Genomic DNA, 16,847 nt, shown 5'->3' on the forward strand with positions numbered 1-16,847 from the left:
ATGTTCAGCAGTTTTTTCAGCTGTCCATTTTGCTTTTCCAATTTTTCTGTTTAACTTATTACTATTGTGCTAAATCATACTATTTCTGCTATTTTATAAGATTTGTGCTTAATATACTATTTCTGCTTTTATAGGATTTGTGCTTAATATAGTATTTCTGCTTTTTATAAGATTTGTGCTTAATATAGTATTTCTGCTAAATGTAGTATTTATGCTTAATCATATTATTTCTGCTTTTCATAGGATTTGTGCTTAATATAGTATTTCTGCTAAATTTAGTATTTCTGATTAATTATAGTTTTTCTACTAAATCATAGTACAGTATTTCTGCTTTTTATGGGATTTGTGCTAAAACAAAGTATTTCTACTAAATGTAGTATTTATGCTTAATCATACCATTTCTGCTTTTTATAGGATTTGTGCTTAATATAGTATTTCTGCTAAATTATAGTATTTCTGCCAAATTATAATATTTGTGCTAAAACATAGTCTTAATTTAAAATTACAATATTCATAGTTCATCACAGTGTCTCTGGTAAATCACAATATTTCTGCTCTGTTGTACTATTTTTCTAAATCATAGTGTTTCTGTAATGTTTAAGTATTTTTGGCTAAATATATTCTTTCTGTTATCTTATACTATTTCTCCTAAATTCTTGTATTTTTGAGAAGTTATCATGTTTCTGGTAAGTTACAATATTTCTGCTAAATTCTGCTATGCTATTGTATCTCTGCCAAGTATTATGTTTCCTTAAGATATTGCAGTTCTGCTAAGTTATTCCATTTTAGCAAACTTCTTTTGCTTCTGCAAAGTTTTTACAATTTCTGCAACTTTTCAGCTTTTTCAGCTACTTTTTGCATACAGCTTCAGCTTTAAAGCATCCACACTGCATTTTCGCAGGAAATGCAAATTTTTCTAGTTGTGTGGATGCTTTAAGCATCCACACTATTGAGTTCCTGTTTCTCTTTATTCTTTATTCTACTTTATTATTCCAGTTGCTTCCGTACACTTTTTGGCACTTAACTACTTCCACAATTTTCAGCCGATTTTCACCGTTCAAATTTTAAACTATTCTGCTATTTCTGCTAATGATTGCTATGACTTTTGCTATTTTTTGCTATTATACTTTTTAAAATATTCCACTTTTTTCCTTTAATTTGTCCCATTGAAATGAATGGGAAACTTCCAAAATTCTGCTAAATTTTGCTTGTTTTTGAAACTTAACTACTTCCTCATACTTTCACCTAGAACAACCATTCAAACTTTAAAATGTTCACAAATTATTGGGCTATTCATGTATGATTCAGCTTTTTCAAATCTTTTACCATTTTACTTTTATGCCTCTTAAAGTTTTCAGTTGCACAATTGTGATTTTTCACAAAATACATGCGTTGTTATGGTTGCTATGCTCTTGGCTTCCAGTGTGTCACTGAAGGTTTTGCAATTTTCACTTCATGTCCGAACAACTTCTTGCTACTTGCTCAATTTTCACTCAACTTCCACAAATTATACATCAAAACGTAGGTATTTTTGCTGGCTTTCAGAAAATGTCACTGTCATTGTTGTGGGATTTATAGAATTTTGGCAAATCTCCTCAGACCAACACAAGGTCTCAAACCTCTCCATACAAAGTCAATGGAGAGTTTGTTAGAAATCACCGCTGGATTTCTGTAATGAGAGGCATATTCGAATCGTCATATCTCCTTAACGAAGCAAAGTTAAGACATGAGGCTTGTCCTGGTATATCTTCAGACACTCCTGACGCTCACAATTCAAGAATTGTTTTCTCACCTATTACCATTTGGCCATGAATTACGTTTGTTTGAGGGTAGGAAATTTGTCCCTCGCTCAGATTTCTTCAGATTTCAAACTGTGGAAATGAACCACTTTTTTCTCTCGTCATAACTTTTTGTTGGATTTCCACAGAGACCTGAAAATTTCCATGATTGTTCACCAAAGCCTGCTGTCTCTTACGGTGAAAGAATGATATCGATACTCCAAATAGATTTCGAGTTAGAATGCGTTGTTTGAGGGCAAGTCAAGGCAGTTTTTGCTTCGCTCTACTCAGTTATGGTGCATTACAAGTCAAATATCTTTAATAATTCATATTTTAATGATAAATTGTTAACACTGGAAGATTCCCCCATCTCTTCTGAACAAAACGGTGTAAGAATGACCGCTCTAGCCCCTACGGTTAGGAAATTATGGTCATTTGTTTGAGGGGAGTCGTCACTATGAGAAATAGGCTGCAATAATCCTGTGCCTCTCTGTGCTGCGTGTGTAAAAAGGATGCACCTGTTTTGGCGGGAAAACGTAAACAGCCACTCTGATTGGTGGATTTAAATTCGGCAGCTCTCTCCCTCTGTGTGTGTGTGTGTGTGTGTGTGTGTGTGTGTGTGTGTGTGTGTGTGTGTTTAGTGGGAGAGAGAGGACCCTGCCCTTATTTGGCAGCATGTCATTGTAGGATTTAAATTGAATATAGTTAGACTGGTTGACTGAATTAGAGCCTGTGTTTGTGTGTCCCTCTGTGCATTTGTTTCAATATGCCTCCATATTTGTAATTTTGTAAGTTATTACTATTCTGCTAAATCATAGTATTTCTGCTATTTTATAAGATTTGTGCAAAATATAGTATTTCTGATTAATTATAGTTTTTCTACTAAATCACAGTACAGTATTTCTGCTTTTTATAGGATTTGTGCTAAAACATAATATTTCTACTAAATGTAGTATTTATGCTTAATCATACTATTTCTGCTTTTTATAGGATTTGTGCCTAATATAGTATTTCTGCTTTTTATAGGATTTGTGCTTAATATAGTATTTCTGCTAAATTATAGTATTTCTGCTTTTTATAGTATTTGTGCTAAAACATAGTATTTCTACTAAATGTAGTATTTATGCTTAATCATAGTATTTCTATATATTTCTGCCAGGTCCCCAGGCAGCCAATCCTCTGTGAGGACTTAGACATTCAAATTTTCAAATCAGGGCCTGCACGGTTTCCCAGCCAATCATATATGTGTCCTGAGGCATTCAAATTTGCATATTGGGGACTTCATGGCTTCTAAGCCAGCCAATCATATCTGAGGGCTGAGGAATTCAAATCCACAAATCAGGGCCTGCACAGCTTCCCAGCCAGCCAATCATGTATGTGGGCTCCAGGTATTCAAATTTGCATATTGGGGAATTCGTGGCTTCTAAGTCAACAAGTCATCCATGTCATATATCTCTAAAAATTCATATTTTAATGATAAATTGTCAACACTTGAAGATTCCCCCATCTCTTCTGAACAAAACGGTGTAAGAATGACCGCTCTAGCCCCTATGGTTAGGAAATTATGGTCATTTGTTTGAGGGGAATCCTCACTATGTGAAATAAACTGAAAGAAGCAGGTCTATGTCTCTGTGCTGCGTGTGTAAAAAGATGCACCTGTTTTGGCGGGAAAACGTAAACAGCCTCTCTGATTGGTGGATTCAAATTCAGCAGCTCCCAGGCTGACCTAGAAACTTAGTCCTCTCTCCCTGTGTGTGTGTGTGTGTGTGTGTGTGTGTGTGTGTGTGTGTGTGTGTGTGTTTAGTGGGAGAGAGAGGACCCTGCCCTTATTTGGCAGCATGTCATTGTAGGATTTAAATTGAACATAGTTAGACTGGTTGACTGGATTAGAGCCTGTGTTTGTGTGTCCCTCTGTGCATTTGTGTTTCAATAAGTTATTACTATTCTGCTAAATCATAGTATTTCTGGTACTTTTCGGTACTTGTGCTAAATACAGTATTTCTGCTAAATCATACTATTTCTGCTTTTCATAGGATTTATGCCTAATATAGTATTTCTGCTAAATTATAGTATTTCTGCTTTTTATAGGATTTGTGCCTAACATAGTATTTCTGCTAAATTATAGTATTTCTGCTTTTTATAGGATTTGTGCTTAACATAGTATTTCTGCTAAATTATAGTATTTCTGCTTTTTATACTATTTGTTCTAAATTATAGTATTTCTGCTTTTTATAGGATTTGTGCTTAATATAGTATTTCTGCTAAATTATAGTTTTTCTTCTTTTTATAATATTTGTGCTAAAACATAGTATTTCTACTAAATGTAGTATTTATGCTTAATAATAGTATTTCTATATATTTCTGCCAGGTCCCCAGGCAGCCAATCCTCTGTGAGGACTGAGACATTCAAATTTTCAAATCAGGGCCTGCACAGTTTCCCAGCCAATTAAATAAGTGTCCTGAGGCATTCAAATTTGCATATTGGGGCCTTCGTGGCTTCTAAGCCAGCCAATCATATCTGAGGGCTGAGGAATTCAAATCCACAAATCAGGGCCTGCACGGCTTCCCAGCCAGCCAATCACATATGTGGTCTCAGGCATTCAAATTTGCATATTGGGGAATTCGTGGCTTCTAAGTCAACAAGTCATCCATGTCATATATCTCTAAAAATTCATATTTTAATATTAAATTGTCAACACTTGAAGATTCCCCCATCTCTTCTGAACAAAACGGTGTAAGAATGACCCTTCTAGCCCCTACGGTTAGGAAATTACGGTCATTTGTTTGAGGGGAGTCGTCACTATGAGAAATAGACTGCAAAAATCCTGTGTCTCTCTGTGCTGCTGCGTGTGTAAACAGATGCACCTGTTTTGGTGGGGAAAAGTGCACAGCCTCTCTGATTGGTGGATTCAAATTCACCAGCTCCCAGGCTGACCTAGAAACTTACTTCTCTCTCCCTGTGTGTGTGTGTGTGTGTGTGTGTGTGTGTGTGTGTGTGTGTGTGTGTGTGTGTGTGACAGAGAGAGAGAGAGAGAGAGAGAAAGGCTTTTAATGGGATGATCTCATTCTAAGATTTAAATTCAATATATTTAGACTGGTTGACTGAATTGGATCTTGTGTGTGGGTCTCTCTGTGCATGTGTGTTTCCTCATGTGTACATATTTGTGATTGTGTGGCTGTAATAAATTTCTTTGCAGATTTTTGTCATTTAACAAGTATATTTGAGGGACCCTCAGCATGTTCAGCATTTTTTCAGCTGTCCATTTTGCTTTTCCAATTTTTCTGTTTAACTTATTACTATTGTGCTAAATCATACTATTTCTGCTATTTTATAAGATTTGTGCTTAATATACTATTTCTGCTTTTATAGGATTTGTGCTTAATATAGTATTTCTGCTAAATGTAGTATTTATGCTTAATCATACTATTTCTGCTTTTTATAGTATTTGTGCTTAATATAGTATTTCTGCTAAATTTAGTATTTCTGATTAATTATAGTTTTTCTACTAAATCATAGTACAGTATTTCTGCTTTTTATGGGATTTGTGCTAAAACAAAGTATTTCTACTAAATGTAGTATTTGTGCTTAATCATACCATTTCTGCTTTTTATAGGATTTGTGCTTAATATAGTATTTCTGCTAAATTATAGTATTTCTGCCAAATTATAATATTTGTGCTAAAACATAGTCTCAATTTAAAATTACAATATTCATAGTTCATCACAGTGTCTCTGGTAAATCACAATATTTCTGCTCTGTTGTACTATTTTTCTAAATCATAGTGTTTCTGTAATGTTTAAGTATTTTTGGCTAAATATAATCTTTCTGTTATCTTATACTATTTCTCCTAAATTCTTGTATTTTTGAGAAGTTATCATGTTTCTGGTAAGTTACAATATTTCTGCTAAATTCTGCTATGCTATTGTATTTCTGCCAAGTATTATGTTTCCTCTAAGATATTGCAGTTCTGCTAAGTTATTCCATTTTAGCAAACTTCTTTTGCTTCTGCAAAGTTTTTACAATTTCTGCAACTTTTCAGCTTTTTCAGCTACTTTTTGCATACAGCTTCAGCTTTAAGCATCCACACTGCATTTTCGCAGGAAATGCAAATTTTTCTAGTTCTACTTTATTATTCCAGTTGCTTCCGTACACTTTTTGGCACTTAACTACTTCCACAATTTTCAGCCGATTTTCACCGTTCAAATTTTAAACTATTCTGCTATTTCTGCTAATGATCGCTATGACTTTTGCTATTTTTTGCTATTATACTTTTTAAAATATTCCACTTTTTTCCTTTAATTTGTCCCATTGAAATGAATGGGAAACTTCCAAAATTCTGCTAAATTTTGCTTGTTTTTGAAACTTAACTACTTCCTCATACTTTCACCTAGAACAACCATTCAAACTTTAAAATGTTCACAAATTATTGGGCTATTCATGTATGATTCAGCTTTTTCAAATCTTTTACCATTTTACTTTTATGCCTCTTAAAGTTTTGAGTTGCACAATTGTGATTTTTCACAAAATACATGCGTTGTTATGGTTGCTATGCTCTTGGCTTCCAGTGTGCCACTGAAGGTTTTGCAATTTTCACTTCATGTCCGAACAACTTCTTGCTACTTGCTCAATTTTCACTCAACTTCCACAAATTATACATCAAAACGTAGGTATTTTTGCTGGCTTTCAGAAAATGTCACCATCATTGTTGTGGGATTTATAGAATTTTGGCAAATCTCCTCAGACTAACACAAGGTCAGAAAACTCTCCATATAAAGTCAATGGAGAGTTTGTTCAAAATCACCGCTGCATTTCTGTAATGAGAGGCATATTCGAATCGTCATATCTCCTTAACGAAGCAAAGTTAAGACATGAGGCTTGTCCCGGTATATCTTCAGACACTCGTGACGCTCACAATTCAAGAATTTCTTTCTCACCTATTACCGTTCTGAAATGAGTTGGACTTGTTTGAGGGTAGGAAATTTGTCCTTCGCTCAGATTTCTTCAGATTTCAAACTGTGGAAATGAACCACTTTTTTCTCTCGTCATAACTTTTTGTTGGATTTCCACAGAGACCTGAAAATTTCCATGATTGTTCACCAAAGCCTGCTGTCTCTTACGGTGAAAGAATGATATCGATACTCCAAATAGATTTCGAGTTAGAAAGCGTTGTTTGAGGGCAAGTCAAGGCAGTTTTTGCTTCGCTCTACTCAGTTATGGTGCATTAGAAGTCAAATATCTTTAATAATTCATATTTTAATGATAAATTGTAAACACTGGAAGATTCCCCCATCTCTTCTGAACAAAACGGTGTAAGAATGACCGCTCTAGCCCCTACGGTTTGGAAATTATGGTCATTTGTTTGAGGGGAGTCCTCACTATGAGAAATAGGCTGCAATAATCCTGTGCCTCTCTGTGCTGCGTGTGTAAAAAGAGGCACATGTTTTGGCGGGAAAAAGTACACAGGCTCTCTGATTGGTGGATTCAAATTCAGCAGCTCCCAGGCTGACCTAGAAACTTACTTCTCTCTCCCTGTGCATTTTTTTGCTGATTTTTTCATTTAACAAGTATATTTGAGGGACCCTCAGCATGTTCAGCATTTTTTCAGCTGTCCATTTTGCTTTTCCAATTTTTCTGTTTAACTTATTACTATTGTGCTAAATCATACTGTTTCTGCTATTTTATAAGATTTGTGCTTAATATAGTATTTCTGCTTTTTATAGAATTTGTGCTTAATATAGTATTTCTGCTTTTTATAGAATTTGTGCTTAATATAGTATTTCTGCTTTTTATAGTATTTGTGCTAAAACATAGTATTTCTACTAAATGTAGTATTTATGCTTAATCATAGTATTTCTATATATTTCTGCCAGGTCCCCAGGCAGCCAATCCTCTGTGAGGACTTAGACATTCAAATTTTCAAATCAGGGCCTGCACGGTTTCCCAGCCAATCATATATGTGTCCTGAGGCATTCAAATTTGCATATTGGGGCCTTCATGGCTTCTAAGCCAGCCAATCATATCTGAGGGCTGAGGAATTCAAATCCACAAATCAGGGCCTGCACGGCTTCCCAGGCAGCCAATCATATATGTGGCCTCAGGCATTCAAATTTGCATATTGGGGGAATTCGTGGCTTCTAAGTCAACAAGTCATCCATGTCGTATATCTCTAAAAATTCACATTTTAATGATAAATTGTTAACACTGGAAGATTCCCCCATCTCTTCTGAACAAAACGGTGTAAGAATGACCGCTCTAGCCCCTACGGTTTGGAAATTATGGTCATTTGTTTGAGGGGAGTCCTCACTATGAGAAATAGGCTGCAATAATCCTGTGCCTCTCTGTGCTGCGTGTGTAAAAAGATGCACCTGTTTTGGCGGGAAAAAGTACACAGGCTCTCTGATTGGTGGATTCAAATTCAGCAGCTCCCAGGCTGACCTAGAAACTTACTTCTCTCTCCCTGTGCATTTTTATGCTGATTTTTTCATTTAACAAGTATATTTGAGGGACCCTCAGCATGTTCAGCATTTTTTCAGCTGTCCATTTTGCTTTTCCAATTTTTCTGTTTAACTTATTACTATTGTGCTAAATCATACTGTTTCTGCTATTTCATAAGATTTGTGCTTAATATAGTATTTCTGCTTTTAATAGGATTTGTGCTTAATATAGTATTTCTGCTTTTTATAGAATTTGTGCTTAATATAGTATTTCTGCTTTTTATATGATTTGTGCTTAATATGGTATTTCTGCTAAATTATAGTATTTCTGCTTTTTATAGGATTTGTGCTAAAACATAGTATTTCTACTAAATGTAGTATTTATGCTTAATCATACTATTTCTGCTTTTTATAGGATTTGTGCTTAATATAGTATTTCTGCTAAATTATAGTATTTCTGCTTTTTATAGGATTTGTGCTAAAACAGTATTTCTACTAAATGTAGTATTTATGCTTAATCATAGTATTTCTATATATTTCTGCCTGGTCCCCAGGCAGCCAATCCTCTGTGAGGACTTAGACATTCAAATTTTCAAATCAGGTCCTGCACGGTTTCCCAGCCAATCATATATGTGTCCTGAGGAATTCAAATTTGCATATTGGGGACTTCATGGCTTCTAAGCCAGCCAATCATATCTGAGGGCTGAGGAATTCAAATCCACAAATCAGGGCCTGCACAGCTTCCCAGCCAGCCAATCATGTATGTGGGCTCCAGGTATTCAAATTTGCATATTGGGGAATTCGTGGCTTCTAAGTCAACAAGTCATCCGTGTCATATATCTCTAAAAATTCATATTTTAATGATAAATTGTCAACACTTGAAGATTCCCCCATCTCTTCTGAACAAAACGGTGTAAGAATGACCCTTCTAGCCCCTACGGTTAGGAAATTATGGTCATTTGTTTGAGGGGAGTCGTCATTATGAGAAATAGACTGCAATGATCCTGTGTCTCTCTGTGTTGCGTGTGTAAAAAGGATGCACCTGTTTTGGAGGGAAAGAGTGCACAGGCTCTCTGATTGGTGGATTCAAATTCAGCAGCTCCCAGGCTGACCTAGAAACTCACTTTTCTCTCCCTGTGTGTGTGTGTGTGTGTGTGTGTGTGTGTGTGTGTGTGTGTGTGTGTGTGACAGAGAGAGAGAGAGAGAGAGAGAGAGAAAGGCTTTTAATGGGATGATCTCATTCTAAGATTCAAATTCAATATATTTAGACTGGTTGACTGAATTGGATCTTGTGTGTGTGTCTCTCTGTGCATGTGTGTTTTCTTATGTGTACATATTTGTGATTGTGTGGCTGTTATAGAGTTTTTTGCTGATTTTTTTCATTTAACAAGTATAGTTGAGGGACGTTCAGCATGTTCATCATTTTTTCAGCTGTCCATTTTTGCTTTTCCAATTTTTCTGTTTAAGTTATTACTATTGTGCTAAATCATACTATTTCTGCTATTTTATAAGATTTGTGCCAAATACCGTATTTCTGCCAAATATAGTATTTCTGATTAATTATAGTTTTTTCTACCAAATCATAGTACAGTATTTCTGCTTTTTATAGGGTTTGTGCTTAATATAGTATTTCTGCTAAATTATAGTATTTCTGCTTTTTATAGTATTTGTGCTAAATTATAGTATTTCTGCCAAATTATAATATTTGTGCTAAAACATAGTCTTAATTTAAAATTACAATATTCATAGTTCATCACAGTGTCTCTGGTAAATCACAATATTTCTGCTCTGTTGTACTATTTTTCTAAATCATAGTGTTTCTGTAATGTTTAAGTATTTTTGGCTAAATATATTCTTTCTGTTATCTTATACTATTTCTCCTAAATTCTTGTATTTTTGAGAAGTTATCATGTTTCTGGTAAGTTACAATATTTCTGCTAAATTCTGCTATGCTATTGTATTTCTGCCAAGTATTATGTTTCCTCTAAGATATTGCAGTTCTGCTAAGTTATTCCATTTTAGCAAACTTCTTTTGCTTCTGCAAAGTTTTTACAATTTCTGCAACTTTTCAGCTTTTTCAGCTACTTTTTGCATACAGCTTCAGCTTTAAGCATCCACACTGCATTTTCGCAGGAAATGCAAATTTTTCTAGTTCTAGTTGTGTGGATGCTTTAAGCATCCACACTATTGAGTTCCTGTTTCTCTTTATTCTTTATACTTTATTATTATTCCAGTTGCTTCCGTACGCTTTTTGGCACTTAACTACTTCCACAATTTTCAGCCGATTTTCACCGTTCAAATTTTAAACTATTCTGCTATTTTTGCTCTTTCTTGCTATGATTTTTGCTATTTTTAACTATTATACTTTTTAAAATATTCCACTTTTTTCCTTTAATTTGTCCCATTGAAATGAATGGGAAACTTCTGCAATTCTGCTAAAATTTGCTTGTTTTTGAAACTTAACTACTTCCTCATATTTTCACCTAGAACAACCATTCAAACTTTAAAATGTTCATAAATTATTCGGCTATTCAGGTATGATTCAGCTTTTTTAAATCTTTTACTGTTTTACTTTTATGCCTCTTAAAGTTTTGAGTTGCAAAATTGTGATTTTTCACAAAATACATGCGTTGTTATGGTTGCTATGCTCTTGGCTTCCAGTGTGTCACTGAAGGTTTTGCAGTCTTCTCTTCATGTCCGAACAACTGTTTGCTACTTGCTCAATTTTCACTCAACTTCCACAAATTATACATCAAAACGTAGGTATTTTTGCTGGCTTTCAGGAAATGTCACTATCATTGTTGTGGGATTTATAGAATTTTCGCAAATCTCCTCAGACCAACACAATGTCAGAAAACTCTCCATATAAAGTCAATGGAGAGCTTGTTCAAAATCACCGCTGGATTTCTGTAATGAGAGGCATATTCGAATCGTCATATCTCCTTAACGAAGCAAAGTTAAGACATGAGGCTTGTCCCCGAATATCTTGAGACACCCCTGACGCTCACAATTCAAGAATTTCTTTCTCACCTATTACCGTTCTGAAATGAGTTGGACTTGTTTGAGGGTAGGAAATTTGTCCTTCGCTCAGATTTCTTCAGATTTCAAACTGTGGAAATGAACCACTTTTTTCTCTCGTCATAACTTTTTGTTGGATTTCCACAGAGACCTGAAAATTTCTATGACTGTTCACCAAAGCCTGCTGTCTCTTACGGTGAAAGAATGATATCGATACTCCAAATAGATTTAGAGTTAGAAAGCGTTGTTTGAGGGCAAGTCAAGGCAGTTTTTGCTTCGCTCTGCTCAGTTATGGTGCATTAGAAGTCTAATATCTTTAATAATTCATATTTTAATGATAAATTGTTAACACTGGAAGATTCCCCCATCTCTTCTGAACAAAACGGTGTAAGAATGACCGCTCTAGCCCGTACGGTTAGGAAATTATGGTCATTTGTTTGAGGGGAGTCCTCACTATGAGAAATAGGCTGCAATAATCCTGTGCCTCTCTGTCCTGCGTGTGTAAAAAGATGCACCTGTTTTGGCGGGAAAACGTAAACAGCCACTCTGATTGGTGGATTTAAATTCGGCAGCTCTCTCCCTCTGTGTCTGTCTGTGTGTGTGTGTGTGTGTGTGTGTGTGTGTGTGTGTGTGTTTAGTGGGAGAGAGAGGACCCTGCCCTTATTTGACAGCATGTCATTGTAGGATTTAAATTGAACATAGTTAGACTGGTTGACTGGATTAGAGCCTGTGTTTGTGTGTCCCTCTGTGCATTTGTGTTTCAATAAGTTATTACTATTCTGCTAAATCATAGTATTTCTGGTACTTTTCGGTACTTGTGCTAAATACAGTATTTCTGCTAAATCATACTATTTCTGCTTTTCATAGGATTTATGCCTAATATAGTATTTCTGCTAAATTATAGTATTTCTGCTATTTTATAGGATTTGTGCCTAACATAGTATTTCTGCTAAATTATAGTATTTCTGCTTTTTATACTATTTGTTCTAAATTATAGTATTTCTGCTTTTTATAGGATTTGTGCTTAATATAGTATTTCTGCTAAATTATAGTTTTTCTTCTTTTTATAGTATTTGTGCTAAAACATAGTATTTCTACTAAATGTAGTATTTATGCTTAATAATAGTATTTCTATATATTTCTGCCAGGTCCCCAGGCAGCCAATCCTCTGTGAGGACTGAGACATTCAAATTTTCAAATCAGGGCCTGCACAGTTTCCCAGCCAATCAAATAAGTGTCCTGAGGCATTCAAATTTGCATATTGGGGCCTTCGTGGCTTCTAAGCCAGCCAATCATATCTGAGGGCTGAGGAATTCAAATCCACAAATCAGGGCCTGCACGGCTTCCCAGCCAGCCAATCACATATGTGGTCTCAGGCATTCAAATTTGCATATTGGGGAATTCGTGGCTTCTAAGTCAACAAGTCATCCATGTCATATATCTCTAAAAATTCATATTTGAATGATAAATTGTCAACACTTGAAGATTCCCCAATCACTTCTGAACAAAACGGTGTAAGAATGACCGCTCTAGCCCCTACAGTTAGGAAATTATGGTCATTTGTTTGAGGGGAGTCCTCACTATGAGAAATAGGCTGCAATAATCCTGTGCCTCTCTGTGCTGCGTGTGTAAAAAGATGCACCTGTTTTGGCGGGAAAACGTAAACAGCCACTCTGATTGGTGGATTTAAATTCGGCAGCTCTCTCCCTCTGTGTGTGTGTGTGTGTGTGTGTGTGTGTGTGTGTGTGTATTTAGTGGGAGAGAGAGGACCCTGTCCTTATTTGGCAGCATGTCATTGAAGGATTTAAATTGAATATAGTTAGACTGGTTGACTGAATTGGATCTTGTGTGTGTGTCTCTCTGTGCATGTGTGTTTCCTCATGTGTACATATTTGTAATTGTGTGGCTGTCATAAATTTTTTTTCAGATTTTTGTCATTTAACAAGTATATTTGAGGGACCCTCAGCATGTTCAGCATTTTTTCAGCTGTCCATTTTGCTTTTCCAATTTTTCTGTTTAACTTATTACTATTGTGCTAAATCATACTATTTCTGCTATTTTATAAGATTTGTGCTTAATATACTATTTCTGCTTTTATAGGATTTGTGCTTAATATAGTATTTCTGCTTTTTATAAGATTTGTGCTTAATATAGTATTTCTGCTAAATGTAGTATTTATGCTTAATCATATTATTTCTGCTTTTCATAGGATTTGTGCTTAATATAGTATTTCTGCTAAATTTAGTATTTCTGATTAATTATAGTTTTTCTACTAAATCATAGTACAGTATTTCTGCTTTTTATGGGATTTGTGCTAAAACAAAGTATTTCTACTAAATGTAGTATTTATGCTTAATCATACCATTTCTGCTTTTTATAGGATTTGTGCTTAATATAGTATTTCTGCTAAATTATAGTATTTCTGCCAAATTATAATATTTGTGCTAAAACATAGTCTTAATTTAAAATTACAATATTCATAGTTCATCACAGTGTCTCTGGTAAATCACAATATTTCTGCTCTGTTGTACTATTTTTCTAAATCATAGTGTTTCTGTAATGTTTAAGTAATTTTGGCTAAATATATTCTTTCTGTTATCTTATACTATTTCTCCTAAATTCTTGTATTTTTGAGAAGTTATCATGTTTCTGGTAAGTTACAATATTTCTGCTAAATTCTGCTATGCTATTGTATCTCTGCCAAGTATTATGTTTCCTCTAAGATATTGCAGTTCTGCTAAGTTATTCCATTTTAGCAAACTTCTTTTGCTTCTGCAAAGTTTTTACAATTTCTGCAACTTTTCAGCTTTTTCAGCTACTTTTTGCATACAGCTTCAGCTTTAAGCATCCACACTGCATTTTCGCAGGAAATGCAAATTTTTCTAGTTGTGTGGATGCTTTAAGCATCCACACTATTGAGTTCCTGTTTCTCTTTATTCTTTATTGTGTGGATGCTTTAAGCATCCACACTATTGAGTTCCTGTTTCTCTTTATTCTTTATACTTTATTATTATTCCAGTTGCTTCCGTACACTTTTTGGCACTTAACTACTTCCACAATTTTTAGCCGATTTTCACCGTTCAAATTTTAAACTATTCTGCTATTTTTGCTCTTTCTTGCTATGATTTTTGCTATTTTTAACTATTATACTTTTTAAAATATTAAGCTTTTTTCCTTTAATTTGTCCCATTGAAATGAATGGGAAACTTCTGCAATTCTGCTAAAATTTGCTTGTTTTTGAAACTTAACTACTTCCTCATATTTTCACCTAGAACAACCATTCAAACTTTAAAATGTTCATAAATTATTGGGCTATTCAGGTATGATTCAGCTTTTTTAAATCTTTTACTGTTTTACTTTTATGCCTCTTAAAGTTTTGAGTTGCAAAATTGTGATTTTTCACAAAATACATGCGTTGTTATGGTTGCTATGCTCTTGGCTTCCAGTGTGTCACTGAAGGTTTTGCAGTCTTCTCTTCATGTCCGAACAACTGTTTGCTACTTGCTCAATTTTCACTCAACTTCCACAAATTATACATCAAAACGTAGGTATTTGTGCTGGCTTTCAGGAAATGTCACTATCATTGTTGTGGGATTTATAGAATTTTCGCAAATCTCCTCAGACCAACACAATGTCAGAAAACTCTCCATATAAAGTCAATGGAGAGCTTGTTCAAAATCACCGCTGGATTTCTGTAATGAGAGGCATATTCGAATCGTCATATCTCCTTAACGAAGCAAAGTTAAGACATGAGGCTTGTCCCCGAATATCTTGAGACACCCCTGACGCTCACAATTCAAGAATTTCTTTCTCACCTATTACCGTTCTGAAATGAGTTGGACTTGTTTGAGGGTAGGAAATTTGTCCTTCGCTCAGATTTCTTCAGATTTCAAACTGTGGAAATGAACCACTTTTTTCTCTCGTCATAACTTTTTGTTGGATTTCCACAGAGACCTGAAAATTTCTATGACTGTTCACCAAAGCCTGCTGTCTCTTACGGTGAAAGAATGATATCGATACTCCAAATAGATTTAGAGTTAGAAAGCGTTGTTTGAGGGCAAGTCAAGGCAGTTTTTGCTTCGCTCTGCTCAGTTATGGTGCATTAGAAGTCTAATATCTTTAATAATTCATATTTTAATGATAAATTGTTAACACTGGAAGATTCCCCCATCTCTTCTGAACAAAACGGTGTAAGAATGACCGCTCTAGCCCCTACGGTTAGGAAATTATGGTCATTTGTTTGAGGGGAGTCCTCACTATGAGAAATAGGCTGCAATAATCCTGTGCCTCTCTGTCCTGCGTGTGTAAAAAGATGCACCTGTTTTGGCGGGAAAACGTAAACAGCCACTCTGATTGGTGGATTTAAATTCGGCAGCTCTCTCCCTCTGTGTGTGTGTGTGTGTGTGTGTGTGTGTGTGTGTGTGTGTGTGTGTGTGTGTGTGTGTGTGTGTGTTTAGTGGGAGAGAGAGGACCCTGCCCTTATTTGGCAGCATGTCATTGTAGGATTTAAATTGAATATAGTTAGACTGGTTGACTGGATTAGAGCCTGTGTTTGTGTGTCCCTCTGTGCATTTGTGTTCCAATATGCCTCCATATTTGTAATTTTGTAAGTTATTACTATTCTGCTAAATCATACTATTTCTGCTTTTCATAGGATTTGTGCCTAATATAGTATTTCTGCTTTTTATAGGATTTGTGCCTAACATAGTATTTCTGCTTTTTATAGGATTTGTGCCTAATATAGTATTTCTGCTTTTTATAGGATTTGTGCCTAATATAGTATTTCTGCTTTTTATAGGATTTGTGCTTAATATAGTATTTCTACTAAATTATAGTATTTCTGCTTTTTATAGTATTTGTGCTAAAACATAGTATTTCTACTAAATGTAGTATTTCTGCTTTTTATACTATTTGTGCTAAATTATAATATTTCTGCTTTTTATACTATTTGTGCTAAATTATAATATTTCTGCTTTTTATACTATTTGTGCTAAAACATAGTATTTCTACTAAATGTAGTATTTATGCTTAATCATACTATTTCTGCTTTTTATAGGATTTGTGCCTAATATAGTATTTCTGCTTATTATAGGATTTGTGCTTAATATAGTATTTCTGCTAAATTATAGTATTTCTGCTTTTTATAGTATTTGTGCTAAAACATAGTATTTCTACTAAATGTAGTATTTATGCTTAATCATAGTATTTCTATATATTTCTGCCAGGTCCCCAGGCAGCCAATCCTCTGTGAGGACTTAGACATTCAAATTTTCAAATCAGGGCCTGCATGGTTTCCCAGCCAATCATATATGTGTCCTGAGGCATTCAAATTTGCATATTGGGGCCTTCATGGCTTCTAAGCCAGCCAATTATATCTGAGGGCTGAGGAATTCAAATCCACAAATCAGGGCCTGCACAGCTTCCCAGGCAGCCAATCATATATGTGGCCTCAGGCATTCAAATTTGCATATTGGGGGAATTCGTGGCTTCTAAGTCAACAAGTCATCCATGTCGTATATCTCTAAAAATTCACATTTTAATGATAAATTGTTAACACTGGAAGATTCCCCCATCTCTTCTGAACAAAATGGTGTAAGAATGACCGCTCTAGCCCCT

The sequence above is a fragment of the Copadichromis virginalis genome, linkage group LG18 (genome assembly GCF_057382275.1).
Source record: "Copadichromis virginalis isolate Kocher_CV1m ecotype Utaka linkage group LG18, C_Virginalis_male_GT1.1, whole genome shotgun sequence".
In the NCBI taxonomy this organism is placed as follows: Eukaryota; Metazoa; Chordata; class Actinopteri; order Cichliformes; family Cichlidae; genus Copadichromis; species Copadichromis virginalis.